We start from the raw sequence: 13,530 nt of genomic DNA on the forward strand, positions 1-13,530 counted from the left end.
TTGCAATTGTTTTTCAGCGTTGTGAAGTGGTGCATTTCATTGTAAAGAAATGAGAAAAACTAAGATAAAAGCCAAAACAAAAAAAATCCTATAATGTCAACACAGAAAGACAGACATGGTCACATTTTCATATCTTTCCACCAAGGCATCTGTGTGTATATCCACACATAAATAGAGTGTACACAGATGGCTTTGTACCTTGTGTACTGTTATGTAACCTTCTTTCTCACTTGACAATACGTCATGTTCAGCTTTCAATGTCAGCACACGTGGCTCTACATCATCTTTAATGACTGCACTGCAATCCTTTGGATAGGCACACTCAAATCCATTTAACCAACCCCCTATTGTTGGATATTTATGCTGCTTTCAATTTTTTTCCTACTGCAAACAAAGCTGTAGTGAATACTGTGGGACATATGGTCTGTGCCCTTGAGGAGCTCACGGTAGAAGAATCTGGGAGGGGGCTTCCCCTCCCAAATGAAATAGTGAATGTTGTTTTTAATGATGACACTGATAACACGGGCCACTTTTAATGGAGCATTTAGTTCGTGCCAGACATGGTGCCAAGGGCTTCGCACCTGTACATCTGTCATCTAATCCTTACAACAACTCTGTGAGGTTGGCATCCCTATTTTGCAGAAGAGGAAATGAAGGCTCAAAGGAGCAAGTGACTTGCCCAAGGTTTACACACAGGGTATGTGGTAGAGACAGGACTCAAACCTAGGGTCTGAAGGCTCCAAAGGACGAGCTGTAGGCCACTAGACTTTCCTTTGACAACGACTTGGAACCTGTGTTTCTGGATTTTAGCCTCAGACCCACTCTCTATCAGGCTTAGGTTGGAATAATAGAAGAGCAGTCACCGAACACTTGAGGTAGATGCTTTATTCCCTCTGTAGACACATGCCCCTTGGTGCTTTGAGCTCGAAACTTCTTCCTTTGAGGGTGGAACCTGTTTCTCGGACTCTGGAATCAGTGCCAGCCTTTGTGGTTTGCTTTAACCAGCAGAATGGGGCAGATGGGGTGTTGTGCCTGTTTCAGGCTTAGACCTCAGGATGCCCCACAGCTCCTGCCCTCACCTGGGAACCTGACTCTGTCCTGGAACGCGCTCAGGCTAGCCTGCCGGAGGATGAGAGCGGTGTGGCTCAGCGGCTCTGTGTCCTTGCCGACAGAAATTAGTTGGCTGACAGGTGACTGAAGATGCAGGAAGACCCCCAACCACATCCAGCACAGCCACCCACCCAAGTGTGAGCTCACAATGCCTACTGCTTTAAGCTCACAAGTTGTGGAGTGACTGTCAGGAAGCAAGAAATGATGGGTACCTGGTTCTGTTAGTGTGGGTGATGCAGTCTGGGAGAGGGGGGCTCAAGTGGGGTTTGTGAACCACGTGGCTGGGATGGCTTCAGAGAAGAGGTGACAGCTCGTGCGTTGCAGGGTGTGCAATAAATAGCAAAGCCTCCTGAAGCAGAACAGGGAGGTGGGTCTGCATGCACAATCAGATAAACCTCTTCGCTGAGGCTGCAGGTTGCCAGAGACGTGTCTCCAGAGCCCGAATTAAACAGAAACCTCCCTCTGGCCAAAAAGGCAGCTAGACGTCATTTACACACCAGTGCAAAAAATAAAACACCTGGCAGGTTCCCGGGCAGCCTCTCAGGTGTGCCCTGAGGGCTGGAGCAGAGATACCTTGGGTGATGGGCTCCCTTTCAAGTGGAAAATTGGAATTCCAGTCTCAGGCCTAAGGAAAAGGTTGCTCTTTCTCCTGCATCTCCTCTTGCTGACCGAGGCGTGGCTTGGAGGCATCCTGTGCCCTGGGAAGTCCTGAAGGAAGACCTTTCCTGCACCCTCTGACAAGGTATGGAGTGCAAAGTGTTTTCCAGTAACCCTGACACACATGACCTAGCCGGGGTGCTCTCAGCTGCGTCCTGATGAAAGAGTTGAGTCAAATAATCTGCCAAAGCGAAGGACTCAGCAAGTCATTTGTTCATTCATTCGTTCATGCCACAAACACTCCCAAGGGGTCTAAGATGCCCTGGAGAAGCTCATAGCCTGGTAGTAAATGCATATCTTGAAAATTCTGTGCCTTGTCTTAGCGAAACCGAGCAAGGATGGACCCAGTCAGCTCTGGGTTGGTCATGGGATCAGTGAGCTCCCTTCTCCAGCATCTGATGAGCCTAGAGGCCTGGGAGAGCGAGAAAGGAGAGAAGAATGATGGGGCGTGTGTCCAGAGGTTGAAATTGAAGCACTTCAAGGTTTTGTGTTGCCTAGGAAGACAGCAGGGGACGGGGGGAGGTGCTGAGCTCCAGTCTTATAGGAAGCGAAGGTGACAGGTTGGAGTCCTAAGGGCACCGTCCTCTGGCATCGTGCCATCCTAATAACAGCAACTGTGTTTCACACCTGAAAGTATGTGTTAGCGCTCGTTTGTTAATGGTGTATGGTGTTGGCCTGGTGGGAGGTGTTGGGAAGCGGTGGGGGGGAGGATTCCCGCCTCCAGGACCTCATGGCCTGTGGGACACTTAGGTCTGCAGACAAGTTACTGCCTTCCAGTGCAATGGAAACCAGCCCAAGACGCTGAGGAAAAAGAGATGAAGGGCCAGCGTAGGTCAGTGCAGGCTTCATATTTGAGTTGGGTGAGTGGGAGTTTCTGGGTGATGAAGAGACATTTCAGGAGGAGTAAGAAACACAGTATGATGCAGCAAAATGAAAAAGCATAGAGCACTCCAGCGTCCCTGAGTGTAGGGTGAACAGAGTTTAATGGGAGGCAGGCTGAAGCGTGGCAAGCAGGAGCCAGACCACACAGAGATTTATGTGCCAGTTTGAGGAGCCTGGATTCACACTGTAAAAAAACGAGGAGCTCTTGAAAGGGTTTGAGCAGAGGGATGTGATCAGAGCTGTCTTGTGAGAGGCGTTCTCTGGTAGCTGTGTATGGGATGGTCTAGAGATGGCAAGACCGGGGGGGCAGTCAGACCCTATAGGAGATGCTGCGGGAATCTCAGCAAGAGATGATGGGGACAGTGACAACGGGAGAGCATTATTGCAATGGTTTTGTGCAAAAGCCCTGGAGGCGACCTTGGGGCTTGAAACCTGCCTGTATCCCTTACCAGCTGTGTGGTCTTAGACAAGTTATTAACCTCTCTGCACCTGACTTTCTTCATGTATGAATTAGGGATAATAAAAGCGATTACCTCATAGTAGCTGTTCCACGAATGAAGTGAAATGGTCCATGTAAAGCCCTTGAACCACGCCCGGTATGCTGCAGATGCCCTATCACGACTGGTTATTCTCATTTACCCCAGTAGACCTGATGGTGGTTACACATGGACACCGAGTAGAGGGTGAGCCTAGACTTGCTTGCACAGAGCTAGTTAGGAAGTTGCCATTCCAGAGGTGAGAAATACGAGAATATTGTAAAAAGCTTCCTCCCTTCCAGGAGAATGGCCGTGGTACCCAGGGTACAGCACTAGGCTTTGCCCTCCGCTTCTCTCTGAGTGCTCCTAATGGCATCTTGGCTATGTGTAAGTAGACGACTCTGGCCTGAGACTAGCAGCAATAAACGTCAGCAGAAGGCATCACGCCTGCTTGTCCTCTCCAGGCCTCGCAGTAAGCTTGCCAGACTCTTGAGCTGGGCATACTGTTGCCCCCTTTGTACAGATGAGCAAATGGATGCTCAATGCCACAGCCCAGGATGGGCAGCTAAACAGGGAAAGATCCATGAGTCTGATGCTCAGGCCTTTTGACTCCCAAATCCAGCACTCTTTCCAGGACCCCTATTTCCTACCATCCTTTTACTTCCTTGTGGGCTTGCCGAAGTCCATGTGACAGCCCAGTGCCCCAGTAAAGCTCCAAACTGTGTGTGGTCCCGGCACAAAAACAGACACATAGATCAATGGAACAGAATAGAGAATCCAGAAGTGGACCCTCAACTCTATGGTCAACTAATATTCAATAAAGGAGGAAAGACTCTCCACTGGAAGAAAGACAGTCTCTTCAATAAATGGTGCTGGGAAAATTGGACAGCCACGTGCAGAAGAATGAGACTAGACCACTCTCTTGCACCAGACACAGAGATAAACTCAAAATGGATGAAAGATCTTAATGTGAGACAAGATTCCATCAAAATCCTAGAGGAGAACACAGACAACAGACTTTTTGAACTTGGCCACAGTAACTTCTTGCAAGATACATCCATGAAGGCAAGAGAAACAAAAGCAAAAAAGAACTATTGGGACTTCACCAAGATAAGGAGCTTCTGCAAGCAAAGGATACAGTCAACAAAACTAAAAGACAACCGACAGAATGGGAGAAGATATTTGCAAATGACCTATCAGATAAAGGGCTAGTTTCCAAGATCTATAAAGAACTTATTAAACTCAACAGCAAAGAAACAAACAATCCAATCATGAAATGGGCAAAAGACATGAACAGAAATCTCACAGAGGAAGACGTAGACATGGCCAACATGCACATGAGAAAATGCTCTGCATCACTTGCCATCAGGGAAATACAAATCAAAACCACAATGAGATCCCACCTCACACCAGTGAGAATGGGGAAAATCAACAAGGCAGGAAACCACAAATGTTGGAGAGGATGTGGAGAAAGGGGAACCCTCCTGCACTGTTGGTGGGAATGTGAACTGGTGCAGCCACTCTGGAAAACTGTGTGGAGGTTCCTCAAAGAGTTAAAAATAGATCTGCCCTACGACCCAGCAATTGCACTGTTGGGGATTTACCCCAAAGATTCAGATGCAATGAAATGCCGGGATACCTGCACCCCGATGTTTCTAGCAGCAATGTCCACAATAGCCAAACTGTGGAAGGAGCCTCGGTGTCCATCGAAAGATGAATGGATAAAGAAGCTGTGGTTTATGTATACAATGGAATATTACTCAGCCATTAGAAATGACAAATACCCACCATTTGCTTCGACGTGGATGGAACTGGAGGGTATTATGCTCAGTGAAGTAAGTCAATCGGAGAAGGACAAACATTATATGGTCTCATTCATTTGGGGAATATAAAAAATAGTGGAAGGGAATAAAGGGGAAAGGAGAAAAATGAGTGGAAATATCAGAAAGGGAGACAGAACACGAGAGACTCCTAACTCTGGGAAACAAACTAGGGGTGGTGGAAGGGAAGGAGGGCGGGGGGTGGGGGTGACTGGGTGACGGGCACTGAGGGGGGCACTTGATGGGATGAGCACTGGGTGTTATTCTGTATGTTGGCAAATTGAACTCCAGTAAAGAAATAAATTAAAAAAAAAAAAAAAGCTCCAACTGTGATCTTCCTGTCTTCCAGGGGCGGATGGGGGGCTTTGAAGTAACAAAGAAAGGGTGGGGCAGGAGGGTAGGAGGGTGCCCCCAGCTTTGCTTGAGTTCCTACAGAAGGACTTCAACCCCTTGAAAGCCCTTGCTCCAAGCCTGGCTATCTTGCGACGAGGGAGAGATGTGACGCTCAGCCGCTCTTTAGAGAGTGGCCCAAAGAAGAGCCGAGGGGGAGGTAAGAACCCTTCTTCTCTGAGCCCTGTGTTCCAGGTGCCAGACATTCATCATCGCATCGACTGCTCGCATCCACTGTGAGGTAATCAATATCATTTCCATTTTTCATACAAGGAGCCCGAGAGCCAGTGAAGTTAGGTACCCAAATTCTTAATCATTCTGCTATGGCAATCCTGCCTTCGGATGGAGAAATGAGGACATAAACCCTGGGCTAGGACAGCCTCTTCTCATGCTGGGCACGTTCTCTTACCAACTCTGGAAGGTATCCTACCTCTAATCATTGCTTTTGTGAGGACAATTGAGTAAATTAAGTACTGTTGACGGGGCTCCATGGCATAGCAGGAGTGGGAAAAGGGGGTTGTTTCTTCATAGGCTCAATGTGCATCTGTCTCTAGCTTGGAGGAACATTTAACCGGAACGTATTAACTGCCAAGAAATGTGGTAGGAGCTTTATATACGTTATTTCATTTACTAACCCCAAACAACCTCATGAACTAAGTTCTATTCTCATCCCATTAGCTGAGACGTCTGAGGAGGAGTAGGAGTAACCTCTTGCTTCAAAGCCACTCAATGACAGAGCACAGCCTGTGTTCTTAACCGCCTTCTGAAGGAGAAGAGAGTGCCCCTGCTGGTTACACAAGAGGGTGGGCATGGCGCCTAGACCGCCTGGGACATGTTGACCCACCTTGGCTTGCAGAGGGCAATCCCTGAGGTTAATTAATCCCTGAAATGAGCCTAGAACAAGAGTTCTCAACTGTGGTTTCCAACCCCGGATGGGGACCCACAAGCTAAGAACCCTATGTCATCCCTAATTGGGCTTCCCAGACCGTTGCTTAACAGATAGACAGTGACCACTTACAGGCTGACAGCACAGGCCGATGATGTGAGAGGCCTGAGATTCTGGTCCCACCACTTGTTAGCTCTTTGGCCTTGGCCAAGTGGTTTACTTTGTTTGACTCTCAGATTCCTCCTGTAAAACAGGACCAATAACGACGCCCATTGTTCTGGTTAAGATTGCTCTGTAACAGACTATCCCAAAGCTTATTGGTTTAGTACAGCCACTTGTAACTTTGTGTTTCAGGAATCGAGGAAAGATGAGGATGGGAAGATTTGCCTGGGGACTCTCATGTGATCACAGTCACGTGTCATCTGGGGCTGCTGCCTTGAGAAAGCCCAACTGAACTGGATATCCACGGCTGGCAGTTAGTGCTGTCACTGGGCTGCTCCTCTTGAGCTGGGCATACTGTTGCCTTCCTTGTACAGACGAGCAAATGGATGCTCAATGCCACAGCCCAGAATGGGCAATGCCTGGGCAAGGTGGGTCCACATGTCCCATGAGTGCTTACACATGGCCTCTCCCGCTTGACGGTCTCAGGGCTGGACTCCTTACATGGCAACTCAGAGCTGCAAAAGAGAGTCTTCTCTAACAGGGGGAAGCTCCACCCCTCTGAATGCATGAGCCCAGAAATCATGCTGTCATTTCCACGGCACTGTATTGATTACAATGAGTCACAGAGCACTCAAGTTCAAGGGCAGAGAATTAAACTCTGCTAAGGATCTTGAAGAGCAGGTGAAACAGGAGGTATTGTAGCCATCTTTAGAAAATATCATCTGCCAGGCTTGTATCACGGAATTGTACACAGATTAAATGAGACACTGAGTAGAAGGTACTTAGGAAAATGCTTGGTGTATAGAAAGTACTCATATGGGATCCCTGGGTGGCTCAATGGTTTAGCGTCTGCCTTCGGCCCAGGGCATGATCCTGGAGTCCCGGGACTGAGTCCCACGTCGGGCTCCCTGCATGGAGCCTGCTTCTCCCTCTGCCTGTGTCTCTGCTTCTCTCTCTCTCTCTCTCTCTCTCATGAATAAATAAATAAAATCTTAAAAAAAATAAAGAAAGAAAGTACTTGTAAAGGTTAGCTATTGTTAGTAGATGTCACATGTTTGTGAGAAGTCTTTCAACATATCAGGATGGTGGAAGGGGTTGTGGAAAGTCTAAAATTCATTCAAAGCAATGGTAAGGAAAGAGTCCCTTGACCGTTTAGCTAATCAATGGCCCAAGGGAAGAGGAAAGGGAGAGGAAAGGAGTGGGTATCAGATTTATGCGGGCTGGAAGGCTTGAAGTCTTGGTCAGGGAAGGTGTAGTCAAGGAGCCAGACAGGAAGGGTTGAGAATCAGAGCAGGACTGACTGGCCAAGGTGAATGGGAGCAGCACATCCCAGACTCATGGTGCGTGAGAAGAGAAGACAAATCAAGGAGGGAAAAAGAATTGACCAGGCCCAGAAGGGAGTCCAACACGCTGGTGAGAGCTGCCCAGCTTGGCCCATGGAGGCTGGGCTTATGTCTGGGCTGGCCCTCGATGACGAGGAAGTTGGCCTGTAAATATGTTCACTTTGGAGGACAGGGGGGATAGACTGGAGGTGTTTGCCTCTCGGTTTCCTAAAACATTTCCTAACCCAGGAACTCTCAGTGCAGGCTGAAGGTGGCCACATCTGAATTCCCTAAGAAGATCCAAAAAACCACTTCACTGTTTTAATATTGCATTGACAATAAAATCCAAACTCCAGAGCATAAGCCTGAGAATAATTTGTCCTCTGCTAATTCTACACTCTCATCTTCAACTTCTGTCTTCTACTTACTAGACTTCAATTCCATTGAGCTTCTTTCAGGTGCTAAAGCTCTAAAGTTCTTCTTACCTCAGGACCTTTGCACCTGCTATTTCCTCTACTCAGAATGGCCCTTTCTCCTCTCCTTTACATGACTGGCTCCTTTTTATCCTCTAGACCTCAGCTGGAATATTGTTTCCCTTCATATCATGGATCACAATTTTGTGTATTTATGTACTGGATTATTTTCTTGTTTAGTGCCTTCTTTCTACTAGACCATGAGGCATATGAGGGCAGAGTAATGACGCACTTTCACTCTATACCCCTAGCGCCCAGCCAAGACCCTCGTACTCAGCAGCTATTTAGTGACTATTAGTTATGAGAAAGTCTATAACCTCAGTGTGGCTGAGCTAAGGAGTATGGACTTTGTTTATTCTGCAGCCCTGAAGCTGGAGTCGGTTAGAATATACTAGAATGTTGGAAGTGGTGGTGGCCATGCCTTCACGTAAGAACCTGTGGGGTTGAGAGACTGACGTGTTTTTGCTAAGGGTGAAGACCTTTGGAAGGCAGCCATGCATGGAACTGGTCTCCCTCTCCTAGTGTGTTTCTTTTGAGATGATTTTCCACAGAAACACTTTTTCTGTACAGATGAATTAGAACATTTACTGATGTCAGAAAATGAAAACGGTGTTACCCAACGTGCGATTGCTACAAAGAACAGAGTCTAATTTACAGTCTGCCACATGAGATGGGCTCTGGTCGGGGCCTGACATCGGAGCACACCTGTTAGGCTGCTCTCCTTGGTCCTGAAATGTCCTGCCTTTACATTGTGTCCTCCCAGAAACCTGCATCTCAAAACACCTAAAAGAACACAAATTCATATGAACGTGCGCACGCACACACACACACACACACACACCTCTACAGACACAAATACGTCATAAACTTATCCACATGCACTCTGTAAAGAGTGAGGTAGCAAGACTCGTTTGATATTTATGCGTTAAGCTTCTGCTGAATTCATGCTAAGAACTAGGAAGATATAGGCCTTTTTTGGGTGACGGGCACTGAGGGGGGCACTTGACGGGATGAGCACTGGGTGTTATGCTATGTGTTGGCAAATTGAACTCCAATAAAAAAATAAATTAAAAAAATTTTTAAAAAACGCTGAACAAAAATTAAAAAAATAAAAACAAAGAGCCATCATATCTCCTGAGGCAAGCTGTTTGCCAATCTGCAGTTATTTCCCTCCATCCCTGATGGCTGCAATGTGATTTTGCACCATTTCCCATCTCGAAGGAGTGTCTATGTCCTCAACCTCTGCATCTGGGCTGATCTTATGAATTGCTTTAGCCAACAGGCACTGAGAGAAATGAGATTGCACCCGTTCCAAGCCTACCTCCCAAGAGGCTTTGAATACTCTCATTCTCCCCCTTGAAAACCTGCCCAGCTGCCACGTGAACAAGCTGATGTGTTTCTGCTAGAGGATAAAGAACCACATAGGGCAGAGATGAGCCATCCTAGCTGAGCCCCTTCCAGATGAGCCAGTCCCTATCAGACAGTAGACACGTGAGTAAGCGCTGCTGTAAGTGGCCTGGCCCAGCTCAGACCAGAAGAGTTGCCTAGTCCATCAGTGGACTTATGAGTAATAATAAATGGTTGTTGTTTTAAAATCACAAAGTTTGGGGGTAGTTTGTTACTTTATAACAGCTACCAGATATACTTCCTCACATGAAAGAAAGGATCTGAACTATTCCTGAAAGTGATATGTCCTTACCAGTCAGATGTCTATGTAGGACACTGAAGCAATGCTACTGATTATGATAAAGTCCTAACGGGATGTGGTCAAAGAGCACTGCTTTGGAAGCAAGGAGATTTAAGTCTTCATCCTGACTTCCACCAACTGACTGTGTGACCTTGGGTAAGTCACTTGACAACATCTTGGCAACATCCCGTATAAAGGGAAAGAGCAAGTGTAGCTTATTTTAGGCCTCCATAGCTCTGACACACATTCTGTGGTCCCATGATTCTCAGGCTCTGCTACTTTCATCTGTAAAGCAAGAAAAGATAATTCACAATTCTTTCTGTCTTGCAGGATAATCCAAAAGGATGAAGTGTTATTTCCTTGGTGGCACCTCTGCTTCCAGACACTTTCAAGAATGTGAGTGTCTATGCAGCAGGAACAGACAACCTGAGATGTTGGCTTTGTGATAATTCACTAGGTTTTATCAACATATGTGAACACACAGATTTTCAGCTAATATTAGAAGCTGAAATGGAACTGATGACTGTGATCCCCAGACAGTCTACACCACATCTCTTGAAAGAAGAGCAGGCATCCTATTGAAATATGCATCCTGCCCCCACCTTCTTTTCTCCTGGGTTCCCACTGTGGGTCAATAAAACTTTATTTGTGAGATGAGAGTGGTTTCCCAGTCTGAACAGGAAAAACATATGCACACCAAGATTGGAAGAGGAGATTGCTTGGAGCTCTTTGCTTGCTTCTGACCAGACTTAGATCAGTATAAATGTTGAGTGGGGTAAAATTATTCCTGTGGGCAATTCCAAATGAGCTCTAATAATTTGACTGAAATTGGTTCCAGAAGTGGTATTTAGGGAATGCCATAGACCCCAAAAGCTAGAGCCTGGCTCAGGACAGTGTTAGCGACTAAGGAGATAGCCTTGCAAGTGGACTGTGGGGTTGTGGGACAAGCTCAGGCATTCCTGAGAGAACACCAAAATCAAGCCCAACAGAGAATTCCCCATCAGTCAAGGACCATGCAAATGTAGTCAGCCAGTGCCAGCATCCAACAGAAGATCAAGCAAGTAGGGAAACTTGTACAGGGAGGGTTTAAAGACAAAATGAATAGTGCATTGTTCACATTTTTGGGGCTGCATATCACAGAAAATCCAACCCCAAGTGACTTAATCTGAAAGAATTTAGTAGGTCAGAAAATGGAAAAGGTCAAGGAGAAAGACTGTTCTCAAGCATGGCTTCATGTGGGCATTGAAACATTGTTATAAGGACCCAGTTTTTTGTCTCTCTCTCTCTCCCAACAGAATGCACCAAGTTCTGGATCTGACCCTTTTTGGTCCAATTAAGCCACAGGGTCATACTTGAAGCAATCCTAGTGCCTAGGTTATGCCATACACTGTTTGGCTTAGGTTGATCAGGCAGGGGCCAACCCCATCCAAACCACAAGAATCTAGACAGGAGAAAAGTACCTTCCCAAAGGAAATTCAGACCCACAGGCATCCATGAGAGGAAGCTGTAGATAGAAATATGGAACAGGATCCCAAGCCTTCTGACTTGAAAGTCAATGTTCCAAAAACAAAGAGTAAAGGTTGTTGCAGGAAGGCAAGGGTCTAGATGAAGAATATTAGTAAAATAAGCCAAATCATGGCTAGAGAGGAAGAAAACAGGCTTCCTGGAGAGCTCCTTCTGGATCAGAGGGCTCTAAGGCTATAGGACTTCAGATCTCCTGGACTTGGTGTCCAGAAGAGGGATCTCTTAGTCCAGGTTGGGTACTGTTAGACAATACATCTGAAACTATAAAACCAGTCAAATGGAACTGATGTTTCCAGGGACTAAGACTCAGAGTAAAGATAAGCTGCCATGAAAGGAAACAGGTTTGATTTTTTTTTAAATCTAGATATATTTTAAGGCATATATATCAAACTGAGTTCTGATTCTTTTGTTCATTGTGTATACTCTAAATGCAGCCTGCAGATGCAAAGCAGGTCACCTTTAATGCTCAGATTACCATAGCTCCAAGCTCCTACCTGCTGGATTACATTAATAAAACAGGATCATAGTCTTCACTACAACTCCCTCACACTCTGTCACCTAAACCTAAAGCAGTTCTGCTTATCCCCTGAGTCCACAATATCTCTCAACAAAACAACTCAATCAGCTGTTGGCTTTAGCCCTCTAGCCAGTGATGCTTAAAACTGGCATCTGGAAAAACCAGGGAAGAATGAATATCATGGCTCCTCTCCTTTTTGTTTCTTTCTTCTCTATCCTGCACCTGGACTCCAATAAATGCTGTCCTTCTCCCATAGCTTCTCACTAGATAAAAATAAATATAAGCAGGTGATGGTTTATTCATTCAAATAATATTTATTGAGTACATAATATAGTTTGTACTCAAGTTTACAGTTTAGTGGGGATGACAGAGAATGAAAAAATAGAGACGTGTATGCATAATTAATGATAAATGCTATTAAAAACTGGAAAATAATTAATGTAATCTATCACATCAGCTACCTAAAGAAGAAAAATCATATGATCAGATCAACAGATGCAGAAAAAGCATTTGACAAAATTGATCACCGATTCATAATAAATATTTTAGCAAAATAGGAATAGGAAAAGAGGGGAACCTTCTCAACTTGATATAGAACACCTACAAAAATACCCTCCAGCTAACATCACACTTAATGGTAAGAAACTAAATGCTTTTTTTTTTTTTTTCTAAGACCAGGAATAAGGCAAAGATGTCCCCTCTCACCACTCACTTTCAACTTCATACTGGAGTCCTATCTAATGCAATAAGACAAAAGAAAAAAATGTATACAGAGTGGGAAGGAACATATAAAAATGTGTTTGTAGATGGCGTGATTGTGTAGACTATCTCAGAGAATCATCAACAACAAAAACTAATAAGTGAAACTAATAACTGATTATGTCAATGTTTCAGGATACAGGTTAACATACAAAAATCAATTGCTTTTTTGAAACATAATATCATTTACATTAGCACAAAAATTAAATAGTTTGATATAAATCTAACAGGATGTATACAAAATCTATATGAAGAAAGTGAAAAACTATGGTAAAAGAAACAAAAGAAGATCTAAACAAATGGAGAGATATTCCATGCACATGGGTAGGAAGATTCAATATCGCCAAGATGTCAGTTTCTCACAACCTGATACATAGATTAGTGCAATGCCGACGAAAATCCCTGCAAGTTATTTTGTGCACATAGACAAATTGGTTCTAAAGTTTATCTGGAGAAGCAAATGACCTAGAATAGCTAACACAATATTGAGGGAGAAAAACAAAGTTGGAAAACTGATACTACCTGACTTTAAGACATACTATAAAGCTATAAAAACAGTGGGTGTTATACTATATGTTGGCAAATTGAATTTAAATAAAGAAAAAAAGACAGTGTTGATTGAAGAACAGACAAATAGATCAATGGAACTGAATAGAGACCAGAAATAGACCCATACAAATATAGTCATTTGATCTTTGATAAAGGGGCAAGGGCAATAAAATGGAGAAAGGATAGGATCTTCAACAAATGATGCTGGAACCACTGGACATCCACACGTGAATCTAGACACATACCTTCTTTCTCATAGCTGAATAATATCCCATTATATGTATAATATAAATATATATTATAATATATAAAATAT

General features: G+C 44.8%; 1 long non-coding RNA gene across 2 annotated transcripts; it reads left to right on the plus strand.

The window, feature by feature from the left end:
• The first annotated feature begins 1,327 nt into the window (after positions 1 to 1,327).
• On the plus strand, positions 1,328 to 10,510 carry LOC112642235 (uncharacterized). 2 transcript variants are annotated; one of them, XR_003125104.3, is made up of 5 exons: positions 1,328 to 1,852; positions 5,609 to 5,756; positions 6,576 to 6,811; positions 9,454 to 9,669; positions 10,196 to 10,510. It is a non-coding gene; the product is annotated as an uncharacterized LOC112642235 (long non-coding RNA). The 2 variants fall into 2 exon arrangements; XR_003125105.3 differs by lacking the exon at positions 9,454 to 9,669.
• Positions 10,511 to 13,530: the final 3,020 nt, after the last annotated feature.

Source organism: Canis lupus, chromosome 15 (genome assembly GCF_003254725.2).
Source record: "Canis lupus dingo isolate Sandy chromosome 15, ASM325472v2, whole genome shotgun sequence".
NCBI classification, from domain to species: domain Eukaryota; kingdom Metazoa; phylum Chordata; class Mammalia; order Carnivora; family Canidae; genus Canis; species Canis lupus.